Source organism: Rhinatrema bivittatum, chromosome 9, assembly GCF_901001135.1.
Source record: "Rhinatrema bivittatum chromosome 9, aRhiBiv1.1, whole genome shotgun sequence".
Lineage (NCBI taxonomy): Eukaryota > Metazoa > Chordata > Amphibia > Gymnophiona > Rhinatrematidae > Rhinatrema > Rhinatrema bivittatum.
The window spans coordinates 250,853,527-250,874,965 of NC_042623.1; the positions used below are offsets into that span (position 1 = coordinate 250,853,527).

The following is a 21,439-nucleotide window of genomic DNA, read 5'->3' on the forward strand; positions in this document are numbered from 1 at the left end:
CGGGGTGTATGAGAACATTTAAAATTGCAGTTCTTTGTGCACTCAGGTTTTTTGAGCTACTGCTTGTCTGTATTCTCTCCCTTAATTACATCAAAGAAAGGGTTTAGGATATGAAATAAAGCTTTTTGTTTGTAAACCAGGATACGGTATATGGTTAAAACACACAATTTTAGCTCTAGGGCCACAAGCAAGATCTGGGGTTCATGGTGTACATTAGAACTTTTTTCCCCTGCACAGATTCTATCATGCCTACACCTTGTTGTCATGTATACTTGAAAATAAACATGCATATTTTTCACCCACAGCAAAAGAAAAAAAAAGCAGGCAAGTTCCCATGTTTTGCTGGCATTAAACAAGTCACTGAAAAATAAGAGAAATATCTTTTTACATAAGAAAATTGCCATACTGGGTCAGACCGAGGGTCCATCAAGCTCAGCATCCCGTTTCCAACGGAGGCCAAGCTAGGTTACAAGTATCTGGCAAGTACCCAAACATTAAATAGATCCCATGCTTGTTATAACAGAAATGTAGTGGCTATTCCCCAAGTCAACCTGATTAATATCAGTTTATGGGCTTCTCTTCCAGAAACTTGTCCAAACCTTTTTTTAAACCCAACTACACTACCTTTACCACATCCTTTTAAACCCAACTACACTACCTTTACCACAATACTTTTATTACCGGCCTTTCTTCTTTCCAGCTTGTAGTAAGCTTCCAAGTTCTCTCCCCCTGTTGATTTGTAACTTTGACTTATTCCTACCTATTGTTATCTTTCGTTTACTTGAATTTGTTTACTCTAGTTTTTCCCTTTGTTAAACTGTAAACCGACCAATATGGTTATTTACTATGAAGGTCGGTATAAAAAACTGTTAAAATAAATAAAATAAATAAAAATCCTCTGGCAATTAATTCCAGAGCTTAACTGTGCATTGAGTGAAAAAGAATGTTCTCCAATTTGTTTTAAATGTGCTACTTGTAACTTCATGGAATGCCCTAGCCCATGTACTTTCTGAAAGTGTAAACCAACAGATTGACATTTACCCGTTCTAGTCCTCTCATGATTTTTGCAGACCTCTATCATATCCCGTCTCTGGTGGAAAGTTTAGCAGAAAAGATTTCTAGCATATCTTGAGCAGAAAATAGTTTCTCACACACTTCTGTGAATTTCTGGGAACTGGGATTGAATCACCCCGCGAATCCCATCAGTAACTAGCAGGTACATTTTGAAAAGAGCGCGCGTATGTCCATAAATGTGCGATTTGGGCACACGAGCAAAGATATGCTTAATTTTATACTGTGTATGCAAGTACGCACATATCATCAGAGAAAGAGAGCGAGAGATAATCTTACACTCTATATATCTTCCACCGTAAAAGGGGCACTTTCAACTCAGTGGGAGATATATACAAAGAATGTTAGATTGTCTCTCTCTTTCAGGAGTTGTGCCTCATCAGGATCAGTAGTAAAGTTACGCAGGTAACATGGCATGCGGCCCGCTTATGCGTGTATGGGGCTTTTATGTGCAAGCAACGCTTTTAAAACCTAATGGCCAAATGGGTCAGAAGTTCCCTAATTCTGCCTCCTATTCATAAACTACAGTGTTCACATATCCTTAGTTTAAAAAAAAAAAATGGATTACCGGTCGCTTCCACTGTTATCCAAACACCAGTCAAAGTTTTTAAGCTTCAATTCCAAGCAGATTTTTTACTATGTAGAACAACTAGGGAAGCTTTACCTTCAGTATGCCTGCTCGAACATTCTGAAGTGAATTTGACACACAGAAAAAACAAAATATATCCCAAAATGTTGATGGTTCTAAAATTTACCCAAGGTTTGTGTTCCCCAGTGTCAGTGGTAGGGGGGAGGGCTTTTGTGGTCAGGAAAGACGGCAACTATTTGCTAGCTGACCACTGGAAATGTACACTGCAAGTCCTCACTTAACCTTCTCCAAACGAATGTGAAACCAGTTTAAACAGCGAGAAATCAAATCAAGCTCTCCAACTGTTACAGAATACCTCAGAATGCACTGTTTCCAAACTGTCAGAACTTGATCTTATTCATAATTGTGTAACTACAGTAGAAAGACAGAAATGATTAATGCATAATTGGTGGGTAATTTGGGTGTGGAATTGGATAGCCTGAAGTAATAAATGAATGCGAGACTTTAACAAAAGAAACCAAAATAAAAAGGTCTTCCATGCTTTTACAGAAGGACTTCATAGCTCCTGGGCTAGAAACAGGCACCCTATGCTTCATGCGAACATTTAAAAAAAAAAAATGAAATGATCTCAGTTGCTTCTCATTAATTTCTTGAACTTTGCTTACAGACAGAAAAGGAACCCAAGAGATTACCCTTGTGCATGAGACAGTTTCAGAAACAGGAAAGTACTCTGGGCCAGACTCTGACTAAAAGTAGAGCTATTGACTCAGAGGATCCGCCATATATACACACCGTTTATCTATTCAGTGTGACACAGTCTGAAAATCATTTCGGTCTTGCTTATTTATTTATTGCCAGGCTTTTCTGTCCCGCACATTCAGAAAAACTAGTTAGCAGCCTAAACAAATACAAGATCACAAAACAATAATAAAAAAAACAATATTCTAATAAAACAGCAGGCTGTCCTGTTGTGAGGAGATCGGCGTGGGACCTCTCTTCTGGTCACAGGCTTGCACCGGGTAGAAAGATTTTAAAACTTGCATGGGTGCAAAGAGCACATAGTAAGAGAACTTTTCAGATATGGAGCCCTAAATGAAGAATGCAGAAACCAGGGCATTATTTAGGTCGCCTTGCATTTCAGGATCACAGTAACGGAAACCCGAAATGTTTGTCCTGTGGCGTCTTCCTTTTTCTTGGTACTATTTCATGTCTTTCAAATTTTAGAAAGCTAGCTTTCACTTTTTGAGGACATCGCAAAGTGTCTCCCGATATTTGGCTAATCTCATAGGGGTCTCCCTTCGGGAAAAGGATTGTGGTTACGCAGTGGACCCAGACCGGCTTTGCTCATGTGCTTCCTAGAAGTCATTCAGCAGCTAATCTTTTTTTTTTTTTTTTCTAAAAACTGGTGCTGCAGTTCCCGTCCATTTCACTTGAATTCTTCCCGACATTCTTCCTGCCCCCCCCCCCCCCCTTCACCGGCCGCCAGTGATAACGCAGGAATTCACTAAGCCTGCTGTTTGCCGGATTAAACTATCCAGCTCCGTCCTGCAGTACTTTGCCCTGCTGAAGCCAGAAGAATGGCTGGCGTTATTTCCCTCCTCCCCCCCAACTATATCCTGCCTTCACTTCATGAAGGGCCTTTGGATGCTACGCTGCTGCTCAACAGAAGCTTTCCCAAAAGGTTGTCGCTTTTGTCACCGGCTACCTGATTCTTTGTTGAATCTGGCGGCTGCTATGGAGACAGGATCCTGCAGGTTGGAGCACTTTCTGTGCCCACCGACCCCCCTCGAATTCTTCAGTGCCTTAGGTCTCCTGAGCCATCGAGTAATCTGTAGTCTTTTGAGACTTTTTTTTTTTTTTTTTAATTACTTTAATCTTAAATGTTTCTCTTTTCCACTGCCTTTTGACCTTAAAACAGCAGTACTAGCAATTTTTAAACAGAATTCAGATGGGTGTTAATGTCATTATGATTTCCTTTCATATCATCATTCCTGATGGGAGATTTGTCTGTGGGGGGGTAGGGTGATTTCTGAGTCACTTGACATAGCTTAAAGGAGAAATGACTGCATTCAGAAAGGATAGGAAAGGGGGAGGAATGGCACTTGAGGTGCAGGATTAGATACAAAGAAGAGAAATGCAGGGGGGATGTGTGGTTGGGCAGGACACAGACCATCTTCATGATGGGGAAATGGAATGTCCGTTTAAATTAGTGTCATCTGCAGACCGGAGCTGGACAGAGGTGTAGTAGAAACCATCCATAGAATGCCAACTAAGTAGGCGGTGCGGCTCATAGGATACATCAGTTTGCTGAATGTCTGCAGATGCACTGTGGCTTCAGTTGCAGCTAGGATCAAGAAGATTCTGGACTCCATTGAGGGACAAAATCCATGTGTAAGAACCTAGCATGCATAAATGGGGTGGCTATCTTGGGTCCAGTGATCATTGGATGGAATAGTTCACATTAAGAACAATGGCAAATGTTGGTCACACACAGATTTCAGGAGGGGGCAAACTTACAAAGGAGGAGGTACCTCAGGAAGGCCCTGGCACTGGGGAAGATCTGGGCACAGAAAAGGAATAGTGGGTGAAATTAAAAAAAGCTCTTGAAGATGCAACAAAACTTTATTTGGCGTGGAAAAAGTAGCCTAGTGGTTACAGCATCAGGCTGAGAACCAGGGAAGCCAAGATTCAAGTCCTGCTGACACTCCTTCACCTTCCACTGCCTCAGGTAAAAACTTAAGATTGCAAGCCCTTTGGGGACAGGGAAATACTTCCAGTTCCTGAATATAACCCACCTTGAGCTTGTAATGGGAAAGGCATGAGCTAAAATCTAAATAAATAAAAGTCCAGGGAAGTAAACAAGAGTAAGAGGAAAGAGAGACCAGTATGGCTTCTAAAAAAGAGTTGGTAGAAAATGTAAGGGCATTAGGAAAAACAAGTCTTGATAAGCGCTAACTTTTAAGTAGTGAGCAACGATGATAGAAAAGCTATGCCACAATCAATTGCAGTTTGAATTATCCACAGTTTCTGCAGATTTCAATTTTGATTTACTCTTGCTCAGCCTGTAGATTCATGCCTCTTTTTGCTTATCGGGGGTTCTAGGGAAATCTATTTATTTATTGGATTTTATAGTCTGCTTTTTCAGCCACTTCAAAGCAGATTACATTCAAGTAGTGGAGGTATTTTCTCTGACCCCAGAGAGCTCACAATCTAACCGGGTCATTCATCAAAATGTGTTATGGCGTTAGCGCACGCAATAACAACGCTAGCATATGGCGTGAATGTTAAATTTTTCAAAGGGGCGGGATCAGGGAAGAGTTTGGGTGTGATTTAGGAAAAATGAGGGGCAATATCGCAGCGTGTGATAGTATGCGTTAGTTATTTTGGTGTTAACCTACTCCTTTTTTCCTGGCATTAGGCTGTGCAATATGCCCGAAACAGTCATAACGCAATTCACGATAAATTTTTAGAATTGCATTTTGGCTATTTCTGGGAGAGGGCCTCACAGTGTGCAACTATTTACATCTCTCTAGGACCACCATCTAATAGGTTGAGGTGAGGTGTTGGTGGTTTAGGGAACAGTTTCTCATACAGAGTGAGATGTATGAACAGCACAGTACACCTTGGTAAAGATTTGATGTCATTTGGAGTAAGAAAGGTCTCAAAGATTAAATTTTGTAGTATGTTGTTATCTCGCCCTAGCTTGATATCCTGTTATAGAGTCCATCAAGCTAGGGTGAGAGAACACAGGAGAAATGGCATCTTTGTGAGACTTTCCTCACTCCAAATGACGTCAAATTTTCACCAAGCTGTACCGTGCTGTTTGTACGTCTCACTCTACAGTGAGAAACTGGCCCCTAAACCCTAAACCACCACCAACACCTCACCTCACCCTATTAGAGGGCCCTCCTATTGAGATATAAATATTTGACTAATATGAAGGCCTTGTAGATAATCTGTCTCTCTCTCTCTCTCAATAGGAATCATTGCTGGGTGCGATAAATTTACCGCACCACGCGATACTACCGATGCGAAGCGGTATGTTATCGCGGTAATTCTAAAATTTCCCTAAACACGCCCCTTTTTCTTATCGCGGGCATTATCAATGCGTTACTAACGCATTTTGAAGAATCTAGGGGTAAGTTTGTACCCAAGGCAAATAGAGGTTAAAATAACTTGCCCAAAAGCCCAAGGAGCGGCAGCAGGAATTGAACAATACAATCACACAACTATTTTGCCAGCTGTCAACATGCTCTGGTTGTGAGAGAGGTTTCTCATTCTATGTAGATGTAGCCAGGGAAGGAAATACGTTTTGCATAGGACATGCCAGTGACAGCAATCCATTTTAGTAACGAGGTAGACGTTAAGGGGTGGGGGGGGGGGGGGGGGGGGGGGGAGTCAACCGATCCATCAAGGCTGCCCAGTTATCCCTGTTCCCACTGCAAGGGACAATTCCCAAGCTGTCAGTCATAGATGCTTCACTCCTCATAAGATAAATCGCTCTTTATTAGAGTCTATTTGTGTTTTCTTTTTCATTGGTTCTTTACCATCCTGGGTGGACGAGCATACAAGATCCCATACATAATATCAAAAAAACCACCTCCTGCCCCAACCCCCACCCCAAACCCAGTTCTTATCACCAAGCTTTTCAACAGCCACCAAAAACAAAGAGAAAACGTCTGAACATCCAGTCTCCTAACTCCCTACAGCCTTCCTGGAAGCACCCAATCACAAATCAACCTGCCGGCACCACCCTGGCTGGTTTCTGCAAAAGTTGTCGCCTGCTGATTCCAACCCAGTTTCCCCAAGGCCCAAGTTCTATCAGTATCCTGAAGGGCCCCATGGTCTTAGCCTCTCCCGTTTGTGTAACCCCCTCATGTCCTGTTCCGTGAAAGGGTTTGTAACCTATCCACAATTATTAATGCCATTTCCTGCCTTACATCTGGCATCTTCCCCTTCTTCTGGAAATCCTAAGCAAAAGAAAGTCACTTAAGATTTACACTGGTTCCTGCCCTCTTCGAAAATCTTACCTAATCCTTTGATATTTATTTTTTCATTTCATCAGGCATTTCCTAACGCCAATATGATTTAACTACTAACAATCAAAACCCATCAACTTCAATATCACTGTTATCTACCTCTAACAAAGTTATTTAGCCATATGTAATTTATCTGGTTTGTTCTTTTCTTTCCTACGCCAAGTTCTATTATCCCTGTTACATGTAACTGCTTTTTCCGCACTATTGTTTTAAGTTTAAGTTTAATTTGCACTCCTGTTCTATGTGAACCAGCATGATGGGACTACCAGTCTTGAATGCCGGTATATAAAAAACTTAAATAAATAAAATAAATTATATCTAAAGAAGGTTTTATGCCCTCCTGTTATAAATTGGGGAACTGTCTCCTCCAGTTTGGCCTTATACCCTTCCTACTTTCCTTGTAATTCCACCTCTCCTCCTTTACCTGTGATTTCTTCCTTTTTAATTCCGCTGACCGCTAATCTCTGCTCTGAACATTCCTGCTACCTCTTACTCATTAAACCAGTTCACATGCTAAAATCTCCCAGTATTCAATTCAAAATTGATGCTCTCTGTATGGAAATACTATAGTTAAAATATTCTAAGTTTTAAAACAAAAATGGCAATGATTTTTAGTTAGCAATACGATATCCTGCTTAATTAAAAAAAAAAATCATCATACAGTACTACATGTTCTGTTTAAGCAATTAAGCACACACACAATACAATGACTCCTGGACACCAAATATCTACTTAATTCCAAGCTTCAGAGCAGGTGTTTGACCCGGACACCAACATCCGACCTGTAATGTATCTCCTTAGTGATGGCCAAGTTCCTTCCTACACCGTACTCTGCTTTAACAATTGTGTAAGAAATATGTTGTATTATCTCCTGTAAGTCCATTTCTCAGTGCACACATGCAATCACAAACTATAACACAAACTAAATACCTGCATTTCTAATTTCCCCTCGCAACTGAGAATGCCTTACCATGGAGGCCAATGTACTGAAGTGCGGTGAACTCAAACACACATTAACAAACGGTGCATGCACACAATTTTTTTTTTTTTTTTTTTTACTGGGATTGCCATGCATATGAGCCTGGTAGAAAAATTAGTGCGCACAGTTTTTCTTCAAAAAAAAAAAAAAAAACCATGTCATAAAATCTAACTACACCTCCGGAAGGAATAGTTAGATTGCAAAACCATGTTTATAAAGAAAATTTTGTGCATAGATTTTCTCGGCAAAGCAGTACATTAACTTCGCGCCTAATGCTGCACTGCAGCAACTCATTCACTATTAATTTAAATTAAACGTAAAACTTTGCGTGAAATTTTACCATTCGCGAAGGAGAAAAAGTTCTGCAAAGTCCGCTTTGCACTGTAAAATGGCAAACAGCGCATGCCATGGCAAATAATGTGCACTCTTTGCTGTGTCTGCACATAAAGAGGGCTTTGCAAAATGTTTCTCCCTTTAGTAGATCAGCCTCAAGATCAATTAGTTGCAATCACCCAAAGGATGAATAGGTTAAAGAGCACAATACTTAAATATCCTTCTTGGATCCATTTTAGTAAGGCCTTTCTCCCTGCATCTATGGAAGCGAAAGTTTAAAAAAAAAAACCAACCTAAAACCCAACAAAAAAATAAAACAAAAACAAAAAACCTACACCTTAGTCATCCCATGTATTAAGTAAAACACTATTATAACATGTAAAGTTTGTCTTACCAAACCAGATTCACAAAATGAAATATACCAGATGGAACTGAAGAACACATTCTAGAGTCTTCTGGAAACAGAGGACATATTCAAGGAATGTGCATTTCAGAAGCTGGATTTCTAGATTCGAGCTATTTTGTCTTCCCAGGCATTACGTGACATGTGTGAAAACAAACCGTATGTGCACGCAGCTGAAGCAGACTGATGTTGTCACATATCACTCTTATATTTACAGTACACCAAAGAATGTGGGAAAACATTTAAGTGTTGAATTTAAACAGTAAATATGTCTCATAATTCAAAAGGGGGGGGGGGGAGAAGTCTGAGGCTCTCATTCTGAGCACAGATATTCTTTTCACAGCTGCAGCTCTCACAATACCATTCAGGAACCATGACCAGCCCTTTTCCCAGCCTATACACAACTTAGACTCTTCTTTGTTTATTAGAGTATTCATTTTCTGCTTACAGTCAATCAGCCGTACTAAGCGGATTCCAATAAAAAAAAAAGCAAAGAAGTCAATAACATTAAAATACATAAAATTACAGCGCGATTTCTACTAAAGCAAAATACAAAGAAAACAGACATGAAATTGACAGCTCCATGCAGTTCAACCCAACCACCACATACGCAGAGCACTCGAGAGCCAGTATCCCGCGTAGACAAAAGCTTCTATAACAACCAAATTTCCTTCATATACAGGGATGCCACCATCTAGGACTGCTCAGCGCAGGCACTCTTTGTGGTCGCCACACTAACAGCCCGAGGGGTAATATAGGGCGCACACTTAACTCCGGATGCAGCAAGGAGTTTTGCGTACCAAAAAAAAAAACCCACATGTGCGCATAAACCTGCGTATACTGTTTGGTGCCCTCACAAGGAAGTCCCATTCTAATGAAATCATTAGCTACTACTCACAACGAAAAAAGAGGCGCACTGGCTGAACTCGAGTTCTCTCAGTATTGGAAAGTAGTATTTACTCCTGGGTCCAAAGTGAAGTAAAGTTCCCAGCACTAGTAAGGTAGTAAATGATGGCAGGTGAAGACCCAAATTGTGCATCCCGTTTGCCCAGCAAGTTATTTAGAGCTGTAACTGCCATGCCATGTTAATCTATTGGCAGAAGCAGGAGTTCTGGCACCAGGTCCTGTAACTAGAATTTATGTGCAGAAAACAGGATTTGTGCACACCAAAAAAAAAAAAAAATACTGTTCTCTGCACCCAAAGCATTTTTGTGCACATAAATCGTATTTTTGTGCGCAAATCATGTTTTGTGGGAATGTAAGATTTTTATGCTCGCTTTTTGGGCGCATAAATCATGCCTCTCCCTTTTCTCGTCCAAAGTTAAAATGTGTGCTCAACACATGCAAAGGGCTGAGCGCACATTTGAAATGGGGTTTGCACGCTTTCTGACTCCTGAAGCGTGCCATTTGCTGCGTGTATTCACATGGAGTGGGTGACTTATAGAGACCAGCAACACCATTCCAGCCAGTGGCGGTCACTATTTTCATGCAGTACGACGCTGGCTGCCACGTGCAAGGAGGAATGGAAATGTAATAAGCCACTACTGATGGAGGTGAGGGAAGAGGGTGCCTTCTCTGAATGCCAGTGTCACTCCGTGCTGTCCCTCCGGGACTGGAACCTTTATAAAATTTGTTAAAACCAGCACCGTTTTCCTCATCGCAACCTCCTAGGTTAAGAGATGATTGTTCATTTACAAAAAAAAATATTTGGCCTAAAGATACCAAAACTCAAAGCATGATCCAGGATCCTGCCTGAATGAAGCTGCCCAAACTGGTATTATTACTGCAGGATTCAAGAACATCAGATTTTTAAAAAGCAAAACAAAAAAGCCGCTTGTCATTTCTCAGCTTCCACCCATCACAGGAATGGCAAAGGGCTAGCTATGAAATGTAGGAGGAACGGGAGGGTCGGATCTGGCAGGAAAGGCACAAGTACTGAATGGACATGCTGCAGCACACAACATTCAGAGCGCTCCCTTAATTACTCGTCTGCATGCGGCAAAGCAAAATAGGCAAACCCTCGCAAACTGGACCGTATGCCACCAGCAGACTAGTTACTCCGTCAGTAATCTTATGCCAGAAAAAAAAAATCATACATATGATATATTATTATTCCAAGCAGGGGTGGAAAAATAGTTACAAATCTTGGATGCCAGTCAAAATGTCTTTGTCGTCCTGTCTTTTTTTTTTTTGGTATTTTACCTTCTATTTGCTCTCTTCTCCAATCTCTCTCTCCTTTCTCTCCCTTCAGCCTTGCACCCCTCTCCTATTTTCCCTCCAGTCTTATCTTCCCCTTCCTTTCCCCCTCCAGGTTCTAACCCCCCCCGTGTATACTTTCCACCCTCCAGCCCCTTCTTTTCTGTGCAGTCCTGCGGTAGCTCCTCTCGGGCCCTGCCCACCCAACAGCTCCTCTCAGGCCCAGGCCAGCACCAGGTGCCAAACTTTAGGCACCGGCACTCAGAAGTTTCGCTTCCGTGAGCCCTGGCAAAAGCAAAGTCCGGTAAACGTGCTGCTGTACAAGACAGAATGCAATTAAAATGCGTTTATAGGCCCGCCCCCCCCCCCAAAAAAACGAGTCTGTACCTTCCGCTTCCCTTGGCCTGCCGCAGCGCTGCCCTGCGACCAGACTCAGGAGGCACGTGTCCCAGGAGGCCGCCTCCTACCCAGGAGCTTCCGCTGCAGAGGCTAGGCAAGGTGGGAGGAGGAGGAGGAGGAGGGTTGGAAAGGGAAATGGAGAGGGTGACAAAGAGGTTTTCAAAGGTTTGCTGTAATAGTTGATGACTAGAAAATGACGTCTTGTTTAATGTCTTTAACTAGACTGTGAGTTCCATGGAGCAGGGACCATCGGCCACGTATCTGTGCTGCGCGGCTGCGTAGGCCAAGTAATGCTAAAGAAATGTTAAACAGTAGTAGTTATTTAAAAAAAAAAAAAGGTCAACGAATAAAAAAAAAAAAAAATGCATTTGTTTTGTGAAAAGTCCCCAATTCAATCCCCAAGTTGAGTCTTCTGCTCCCCAAGTCGGCTTGCAGAGCCCCTTAGGGGTGGGGGGTGTGGAGAAAGAGTCAGGGTCATCGCTCAAGGGCAATACCTAATGGCCTAGGACGAGTCCTAGTACAGGGCCCGTGGCCGTCACTGCAATCACCACACTAGAAGCACTGGGTGGGGGGGGGGGGGGGGGGTAGGAAGGAAATCCCCCACGTAGTTGTGAACGAAGCTTCACGGTGCCGGATTCCAGCCCCTGGGTATCAAATTTTCCAACTGAGCTAGAGGCCCAAAAAACGAGGCAAGAGAAGCTGTTGGGTCTGAACTAAATGAATATGTATACCCAGCGATACCTTTTTAATGGACTAACTATTAGTTACACATTCCTGGACTAGCTTTCAGGAGTTATGGCTTCCTTCACCAGACCAAAACAAAAAACTTTCATTGTGCAATTACATAAACACCACCCGTGCAAAACAAAATAAAGACCCTTCCGACATAAAAAAAAAAAGTCATTTAAATTTTGCCATTTGGATTTTGCGTGTGTGAGACGCAGTGAGCGTAGGAGACGTGGCAAGGTCCGTGTAGGAATCTGAGCGGTCACCTTATTTTTTGATATCTTGTGTTTCGATTTCTGTGCTGCAAAAAGAGCCTTAGGTTTCTTGTTTTGGGGGGTGGCGGTGGGCGGTATAAAAGCACGAACACAATAAACGTTATTTAGAGCCAAAAAGGAATTATCCGCTGTTTGCTAGAATGCCGAGAAGCGCATCAAAAGGCCACACGCACACAACATGGAGACACGGAAAGAAAATGTCAAAGCCTGACCTGCTTTCCAATTCAAGAACATTCCTGCCGGTAGGTGGTTTTCTTACCGCTTCTTCAGCCAGCTTCTTTCACTTCCATTCAACTCTCTGAAATCCCCCCCCGCCCGCATACCTTTAGTCTCGGGAGACAAATCACAGAGCGACACTAAATCCTGGCCATAAACAAACAGACTTTTGAAATCCTTCTTCCAAAGGATTTCATTTTCCAGGAGCACCACTGGAAAGCCTGGGGGGTGACTTAACAGACCTGCCCCTCTTCTAGCAGAGAAAAGATTTATCCCAGGAGTTGGTACTATGCATAAGTCCAGGTTTCCATCCTAAGGATTTAAATTTGCAAATAAATAGAGATGGTGTGGCATTTTCAGTGAGGTCTCCATATTTCTTTTGCAATGTACGCAGAGCCCTAAATCAATACCACTGCATGTAAAATTCCAACAGCGCAAAGGTCATCAAACTAAATTGAAATAAATAGGATCAGCTTGTAGGGAGCGACGACGAGCTTGTGCTGGTGCCAAAAGTGATGGTGGATTTTCTCCCCCTCTTTAATCAACGGACCACTCGGGGTGATTCAGGAACCCTCGTCGGCCCTCTGGGCTGGAGGCAAAGTCCCCTCATTGTCCCTCCTCCCCTCTCCTACGGGGCCTGCACCCAGTCGAGCAGAGGACCCTGCTTCGGCCATGCTGGAGGGAGGGAGGGAGGGACGGAGCACAGGCCACAACAGTATTTATTTATTTATTACTGCTCGAGGAAAAAACACTAAGGTGCTGCTTCAATCCATCCATTCAGAGGCACAATAAACTCCCCCCCCCCCTAACCAGGCACCAATTGGGTCCAAAAGGAGGAATGGAGGATGGAAGATTCACCGGGGTCCTACACAGCACATTTAAAATGACCAGTAATGTTGGAAAGCGCAAGGAAAATCCATGCAAATGCTGGTTTTCACATCCTCCCTTGTTTTTGGGTTTGGTTTTGTTTTTTTTAATCACCTGGACAGCAGCCCACTGAGAACTGGGCCGAGTCCGCACCAGCAAATTCTACTGAACTGCTTTCAGATGGCTCACGCCCAAGCTTCATAGTGGCACAGCCAAGTCCAGCAGAGGAAAGGCCCTCCCAGAGCTTGCTGGGCAGAGTGGATAGATCACTGGGTCTTTATCTGTCGTCGTGCACCCTGTTTTGACTATGCACCCTGCAGTAGCCTGCGCCAAGTCCAAGACGCTGACAATGGTGCTCCATGGTATGAGAGAAAGAACGACCCAGAATAGCTATTAGGGAAAAAAAGAAATAAACACAGACAGCACGTCCTGAACCGAGAGCTTAGGTCAAGACAACAGCTGTACCTAAAGGTGCCATTGGTTCAGGGCATGCACTTGAGGATACGAGTTAGGATATTTTCGGTAGCAGCACTGAAACTCTGAGAGTATCCCCCTTTATAGATCAGGCTAGGAGAATGCTATCCATGCTTGTTCGGAAGAAAGTAAAAGCCTGCCTATTCCCCAGATAATAAGACTGAATGCATCTGGATGACTGGGAGATCGGAACGGGGTATCTACTAGTCGTGGGTTTGTATGCAAGCTTTAGATTAGATTTTGCAGATGTTGAGGGGATGGGATATACTGGGGAGGTGAGAATATGGATATCAGTTCTGCGTTTAATATTTTGAGCGCCATATTTGATAGAGTTCTAGGGTGGGGTGTTAAAAATTACCGCTGTATTTGTGAATGACTCTGCTTCCAGTTCTTGAATACTAAATGGCTTGCTTCTCTGGGACATGATTTCATTTTGTATTATACACACCACAATGGGCAGTCCGTGAAGCTGGGCCTGCAGTTAATAAGTACATTTAAATAAAATGATTTTATATGCCACTGCCACACCGGTTTGCACCATCAACCCAGAGGCGCGCAGCTCAGTGTCCCTCTGCCATGCTGTCCCAAGGACACCTTCAGGTGACAGAAGAAACAGCAAGAGTTCACACACTACAAGTCTCTTTTGTTGGTCCTAAGACTTCACAGCAACCCCAGAAAGACTAATTAACGAAGATAAGCATCAACATCAATCATTTGCCTCATAACCTGCAGCCAAAATAGCTTGTTTGCATAAAATGGGGATTTTTAATCTGTCACTTTTGGTTTGAAGGTTTAGCTCCTCTAAGTCGAATTTCCAAAAGATTAATGCACAAACATACATCACTTGCGCTGCTGATTTATTTGATTTTTGTAAAATAAAGAGGAAGTCATGCTATATCCTAATTTTCAACGGCACCCAGGTCCTCGAGCAAGCATCGTAGGACAGCTTTTCACAAGCTAGGGGAAGGTTATATTTCATGGCAGGCACCCTGCAGATCTAAACTGCACTCTTGAAACTTTTCCTAATGTTCAGCAGGGAGGAGAGGAAAGGTTGCTTTAGATAGCAGCAGAGGGACAGGACTGCAGGCTTAAGTTCCACAGTGACCTGCCGTCTGGGTATGGGGACTACAAAGTGTGACTTTCCCATCGGCGCCCTGTGGATGACCTCCAGCCAGATCAGCAGCGTCTCCTGCCCTCTAAAACAAAACGGGAAGTGATTCAGCTTCCATGCACGAGTATACATGACCTGAACCAAGAACGCCAAATTAGGGAGGCCACACTGTGTGGCAAACGGGTGATGCAAAGACAAAAAGAGGTTAAGTCCAAACCAAGGAGTTGTGCGGGGGAAAAGCCTCCAGGAACAACCACTAACGCTTTAACCTGAATGTCTTACTGTTCCAAAAACATGTTTATCAGACATTTAAAAGGCATTTTTAAAAAGTGAAATGCAATATATACGAAATTTGAAGGCTCTTAAAAAAAATAATAAACTGGATGGGGGAAGAAGGAATTGTTTGTAAATTAGGAAGGAATATTAAAGACTGCAGCCTGCATTTCCCTCCGCCCTCCCCCTCTGTATCCAGACATTGCGAAGGTCTTTCCAGGAAAAGCTGCAGATTCTTTGGGGTTTTGTTCTAGGAGTCAGGGCTTCCACCTGAAAGACATCTGGCAAGCAGCAGTGACAGACACTGCGGGCCAAGCCAGAAAGCGCTCCCTCCCTCCCTCTCCTTCCAGCCTCCCCCCCCCCAGATCTGCTCTGGCAGCAGATTCACCAGGGCCAGCCACTCAAGCTTCAGTGATGCAAATCTTTCAAGTCCTCCCAAAGCTCCAACAGCCATAGAAAAAGCAGAAACAAACAAACAAAAAAAAAAAAGTCTCCATAAGTGATTTGTAAGTAAATAACTCCTGCTGTTCCTTCGCATCTGGACTGGAGAACTCATTCCAGCAGGCTACAGATAATCAGAAAAGCCTAGGGTTGCCAGATGATGAGATAAAGACGTTGGGTTTTTTTTTCCCCCCATAGAGAAACTAGGACACGGTGCCTCCTCCCTCTCTCTCGTGTACAGCGCGCAGGCCAGCAGGGATGGGGGAGTGGGTGGGGAATAACCAACACCGAAGTCAAAGCTGCAATAAAAAGAGTGGCCATCCTAGCCATGCCTTCAGCTTCACACCTCCTCTCTCTCCTCCCCACCGCTTCCATTCTCCAGGCCATGCAGACGCCCCCCAACCTCCACCACCACTTCATCCCCATCTGTACTGCACACACATACGGCACCCACAGTCCCCACGCCAGACCTCCCCCTTCCCCCTCCAGTGTCGCCACGCCACACCAATATCACCCTCCGCCTCCAAGCCACAGCAAGAGGTGAGCAAGTCAAAAGCTTAACTCTAAGCACAGGGGGGGGGGGTGAAAACCCAGCAAGCAATCATCAAAATTAAATAAACTAAACTGTTTTCCAACCTTTGGGCGGCTATGGTTCGATTTAGTTCCTGTCTCTGCTTGTTCCTTCTTTTCCCGGTCTTCTTCATCTCTGAACTCTCCGCCTCCTTGCATCTTCTCTTTACAGCCTGGGTCTCCCTCCTCTCCTATCTTCTGCTTCTCTTTGCTGCCCTCTCTCTCTCTCTCTTTCCCCTCCCCCAGCCCTGCTTGTCCTGCCACCTCTTCTTCCACTCTCCCACCCATCTCCATCTCTCCACACCTTCTCCTAAGTCATGCCAGTCTCTCCCTCTCATTGCTGGCCTTTTTTTTTTTTTTTTCTCTCTCTCTTTCTTCAATCCTCTGCTTGCCATCTAGAAACGATCCTTTCCTGCCCCCTGGTTCTTCCACCTTCCCATTCCTTGCATCTCACTTCCCTCTTGCAGCTGAGAAATCTGAGTATGTGATGGAGAGGGGGGGGCAACACCACTGGTTGGCAGAGGAGGAGGAAGATAAACAGCAGTCCCATGGGTAGGTTAGGGGAGCGAAGAAGCGCAGAGGGCAGCAGTACTAGCTGGAGAGAGAGAAGGGGGGGGGGGGGTAGCATGAGGTGGAGGAAGATTACAGTGGCAGCAGGAGGTTTGGAGGGGTGAAATGAGAGGCAGGAGGTGCTGATTGAGGAAAGTTAAAAGCATGGAGGAAGTGGGCCAAGAAGGAGATAATGCTGTGAAAGCTGGTGGCTAACAAAAGAGAGAGCGACTGGTGGGGGCACTACGTATGAGGGGGTGTGGGGAGAGGAGAAAGTGGTGGAATTGGTTGGGGGAGGCATCATAGGCAGCGTGGCTGGCAGAGACCCAGATTAGGGGATAGGAGAGAGAGCGGGAACACCAAGGAGGGTGGGTAAGGGGGAGAGGGTTGAAATGAGTAAATGGCATGGGGGAGGAGGAGCATGAGCAAGTGCACTGGGACTGAGCAATGGGAGAAAGAAAGCAGAGGGACAGACATGGCACCAAGTAAGTGAATGATAAGAGACAGCAGCAGGACCAGGTGGTAGTGGGAGGAAGAAGTGAGAGCAGGTATAAAATCGGGTGAAGGAGGAGGAGTGCAACACCAATAAGCAGGTGGGACAGGAGAGAGTGCAGCATCCCTGGCTGTGGAGGCATTCGGAGAGAGAGTGCAGCGCCACCTCCAGGTGGGGAGGAAATAGTTAGAGAGCAGATACAGCAAGTGAGGGACTGGGATTTGAATGGGGGGGGGAGATAGTGCAATGGTATTAGACGGCGGGTGAAGATGACAGCCACAGCATTAGGTGGGGCATGAGCTGAGAGAGTGGTAGCACAAGGATAGATTTTGGCATGACAGAGAAAAGAGGGGGAGGTGACAACAGAGGGACAGTAGGGAGAGGAGAAAGTTGGGGGGACAGGTTCAGGGGGGCCAGAGAGAGAGAAAATGGCATCACCAGGCAGTGCCTTGGAGTGAAGGGAAAATAATGACCCCCAACTGGGGGAGAAAAGAGCTTGGCTGGAACTGAGAAGGGGGCAAAAAGAGGATCAAGTGGTGGATTGAGGATCAGCAATGGTACAGGTTGGGAAAGAGAAGGCAGAGCAGTGGTGAGGGGGGGGGAGGGGGGAGAGACAGGGTGGATGGGGGCAGGAGGAGAAGAGGTGAACCCCTGACTCCTGTTCACCTATCACTCAGACTCATCGTAGCCACATTTTCAAAATGACTGGGGGGGGGCATGAACTCAGCACAAATCACAATCTCCCTGGTCACAGTGAAGGATTTGGCTCCACACTGGAGGTCTTCGAGCACCCAGAGAGCTGGCACCTGTGCAGACTCCCACTCCCCTCCCAAAAAAAATGTTAGCGGTGGGAAGGGATCTGGGAAACCCCCGGACGCCTGGTAACTCTCGAAATGGGCCCGTGAGCTGGTGATTGTGCAGCGAGAGAGAGAGCCTCCCTGGAATACTAGGACATGATGGAGTGCAAACTTGGGCGACTCGCACAGATAAACTGCTCCACATCAGCCCCGAGCCAAGCCAAATCTTCAAACCACAGAGCCCAGACCTGTGCGCGTCGACGCTGGCAGATCCTGCAAAGGTCTCTGCGAGCTGGCAGGCAGCGGATATGAAAAGTCTATGATGCAACAGTTGTGCCCTGAACACAAAAACACTTTTCTTTTTTTTAAGTTTTCTGGACAAAGAGACGCGCAGAGGGAACCTGGGATAAACTAGTTTCAGAGGATTTTAGGGGGAGGGTTTGGTTTTTTTTTTTGTAAAATCCAGCATTAACCGTTCAGGCGATCGCTTTTTACCAGTTCCCTGCACCGAGGTCCTCCAGAGGGAAAGAAAAAAAGCCAAGACGGAAAAGGATGGGGGGGGGAGAGCGAAAATAATGAAAAGGAGTCAGGCGACAGGAATGTCCGGAAAGCGCTGCAGATGGGGTGGGGGTGGGTGGGGGGGGGGGAGACGGGCACCACCACCACCACCAAACTCAAATTGTAAAAAGAAAACTCTCCGCTGCCCTCCCCCCAACCCCACAAAGTGGTGCGGGAGTGCAGACAGAACCCCCGACCGGCCGTGCCCGCCTCCCCCAGCCCTCGCCTTCCCCTCGGCTCCCTTTCGGTTTCGGCGCCGAGAAAGGAAGGGTTTTCGTGCTCTTCCCCCCCCCCCCCCCCCCTTGCAGCCACATTAAAATGCCTCTTTTTTTTTTTTTTTTTGTTACCGCTTCTCCCCCCCCCCCCCTGGATCGGGAGCTCTACCGGCTGCACCTCTCTTGGCTGGGGAGGGCAGGCGGCTTCTTACCTTGTCTAGGGCTGAAATGGGGGGAGTCGGTGGCGAGTTGTTCGCAGTCTGGATCGCCCCCCGTTCTCCTCGCAGCCTTCCCCCTCGGTAAATCCCTGCCAGCTTTTGGGCAACTATCAGGAGGAGGATTCCGCCATGTCAGTGCTGTCGGGAGGGGGATACACATGGGATCCAAGGCCGGCCCACGCTACCGTATTCTCCCTGATCGTCGCGCCCGGAGGGGAGGGATTCCGGCCACCTGCTCAGCCAGGGGCTCTCTAACCCCTGCACTAGTTAGGGAGGGATGCTGTGCCTTTACCTGATGTGTTACCTGCCGTGTCGCAGTATTTATTTCCCTTCATTCCTAGCCCTTTTACTGTAATTTGGCTAGAGATGTGAATCGGAACTGAAATCGGATCCGATTCTGGTTCCGATTCACATCTCTATGGCAACACGTGCAAAATTGCCACGCCAGCGAAGCGATGGGAAGCAGCTCTCGCTCACTGCTCCCTTAAACCCAGGCGGGAAGCAGGGCAGCCAGGCTTCGACTCCCACTGCGGCTCCTTGTGACTTTGAGCAAGTCCCTGCATCCTCCATTGCCCGAGATACAAAAACTTAAGATTGTGAAGCCCCCCCCCTGGGGAGCGGGAAATATCAGCACTGCAAAACCTGAATGTAATCCCCACTTTGAAGTGTGGGAAAGGAGGAATATATAGAGCAAATAAATAATAACAACAAGTAGTCATGTACTCAACCCCTCTGGGGGAGGTGACAGCTAATAGAGAGTTGAGGAAGGATGCTAACATCAACCCCCTGCTCTTTTATTTCTTAAGCCTTGTGCTCTCGCTCATTGCCCTTGCAGTCTGGTTGTCAACTAGGGGCATCCTGTGGTCAGCCGAGGAGGGAGAGAGCATCAGCCACTACCTGGTACTGTGAGTCCTGCAGGCACAAGCAGCCTCCCTTGACATTAGAGAATTGCAACTGGCTTGCTTAGTTAAGGGGCTGGGGGCTTGCACAAAGAGGGGGTTGTGAACTGTGCTACCTGTGCCGGGGGCTGGAGCATGCCTGAAAGGGGTAGCACCCCAGGCGTTAAATAAACATATTGCCCCCCCCCCCCAGCTGGAATTCGGGAACTTCCTCAGCAGGAGCCCTCCTCCTCCTCCTCCCATGCTCCAGTGCCTCTCACCCCAGGGTGGGGGCAGGGGTTGATCCTTTCCCAGCTGTTGCTGTGGTGAGAGCTGGCCAGACATCTGAGAATGGGCCATTGCCTATCCATACTCAGAAGGGGGCTTCAGTGACCCCTTTTGCTGACGCCAACCCCCCTCTCCTTGCAATGTGGAGGGCGGAGTGATACTAATAAGAATTGCCGGCGTGACTGCAGATGGCCCACCCGAAACATCAGCCTGAAAGAGAAAAGAGGTCCAGTAATCAGCTGCCCATGCAGGGGCAACAAGGAGGAAGGATCAGGGTCATTAGGGTAAAGCCTAGACCCACTCCCACCCATTGAGAGGGGGAAGTAATTGGGGGATGACACTGGAGGTCAAGGATCTGTGCTGGTTGGACCCAGCCAGCAAAGTATGGAAGGGAGAGGGAGCAATGCCATAATAGGATGGGTCTGAGGAGGACAGGGGTTCAACTCCAGACTGGAATCCTGAGCTCATGCTGGATGAGGCAAACATCCCAGGAAGAGATAGGGGTACTAGAAGCATGGGAAGGTGGGAAAGGGTAACCACCCACAGAGAGAGTGGATCCTCAGGGTGCCAGCACCCTAGAGCCTGTCCACGTGTCATCCTTTATGCATCCCCAGCGCTCCCCATGGAATAATGCTTTTGGGATGGGGGGGAGGGGGTGCACTGCAGAACAAACTTGCCGGGAACAGCCATCAAGGTGCTGAAGTCTCAGATCCCACTGATACAGAGGCCTGGGAGCCTCCCCAATCCCTATGCTATTATATTCAAGGATTTTCTTTTGCTGGAGTCACCCACTGGTTCTCAGGAATCAAGAGACGGGTCCGAGAGAGTGTGAATTCAAATTCATCCTCCTGCCATCCCTCCGTTTCCCCCTCCCCTCCCCTCCCCCCCAACTGACCTTACTAGAAATCTGGAACAGCCCACCCCAGCTGAATTACTGCCAGCACCACTCCCTCCTCCCTCCCTTCCGGGTCTGTCACGGACCGGTGAAGTGGCGAGACATGTTGGCGGTAATGAAAGTATAGCACTGTGCCCCAGCAATCAGGGCGGGAAGATGAGCCGACTCCTATGGCTACTACCCAGGCCCCCACATCCAAGAGAGGGCCAAGGCAAGAGCCTTAAACGAGGAAGGATCTGGAACAAATGGCCCCCGAGCCGCAGGAGTTGGACTAATCAGCAGAGTTGACACCAAGGAAGAGGCCCAGCAGCGGATCCTCGGGCCCAGCCCTGAAGAGGCGGAAATTCCAGATGATCTCCTTCCCAGGCAGGAGCATCTCCTCTCCCCCTGCTGCAGCTATTTAACATAGAGACAGCCCTCATGGAAGAGCAATCAGCCCACCGGGGGGGGGGGGGGCAGCATAAAGCCCCCTTGTCAGGTTGAGGGAGGAGATAAGAACATAAGATTTGCTACACTGGGTCAGACCAAGTGTCCGTCAAGTCTGGTATCCTGTTTCCAACAGTGGCCAATCCACAAGTACCTTGCA

At 46.2% G+C, this 21,439-nt stretch overlaps 1 protein-coding gene across 3 annotated transcripts in view; it reads right to left on the minus strand.

The window, feature by feature from the left end:
• Positions 1-18,991, minus strand: part of FNDC3B (fibronectin type III domain containing 3B) — a 679,078-nt gene extending 660,087 nt beyond the window's left edge. Inside the window, exon 1 of one of the 3 annotated variants that reach the window (XM_029615068.1) lies at positions 18,787-18,991. The gene's annotated coding sequence lies outside the window, so the exon portion shown is untranslated. Of the gene's footprint in view, positions 1-16,028; positions 16,209-18,786 lie in introns of those variants that run through there. The other 2 variants (XM_029615066.1, XM_029615067.1) reach the window with 2 other exon arrangements.
• Between the last annotated feature and the right edge of the window lie 2,448 nt (positions 18,992-21,439).